The following is a 252-nucleotide window of genomic DNA, read 5'->3' as shown; positions in this document are numbered from 1 at the left end:
GGGGGGGGGGCCGGTCTGTAGGGGGGGTCCGAACCCTCGGACGGGAGTGCCACCGCGCTTCCCAAGCGGCGCACTATCCAGTGCGCCACCGGGCCGGCCGTCAACTACTGATTTCTTTGGGGCATTGTTCCCATAAGCTTTTCAGAAAGCATCAGTGATTTCACCGTTATTCTACCCAAGCTTCACCATAATTTGATGTTTGTTCTTGCTTCAGTCCTAGCAGAATTCATGCTGCTCTTATAGGGGCTCTTT

The sequence above is a fragment of the Galeopterus variegatus genome, unplaced genomic scaffold (assembly GCF_000696425.1).
Source record: "Galeopterus variegatus unplaced genomic scaffold, G_variegatus-3.0.2 Scaffold4727, whole genome shotgun sequence".
NCBI lineage: Eukaryota > Metazoa > Chordata > Mammalia > Dermoptera > Cynocephalidae > Galeopterus > Galeopterus variegatus.
Note: the sequence above shows the minus strand (reverse complement) of the source record.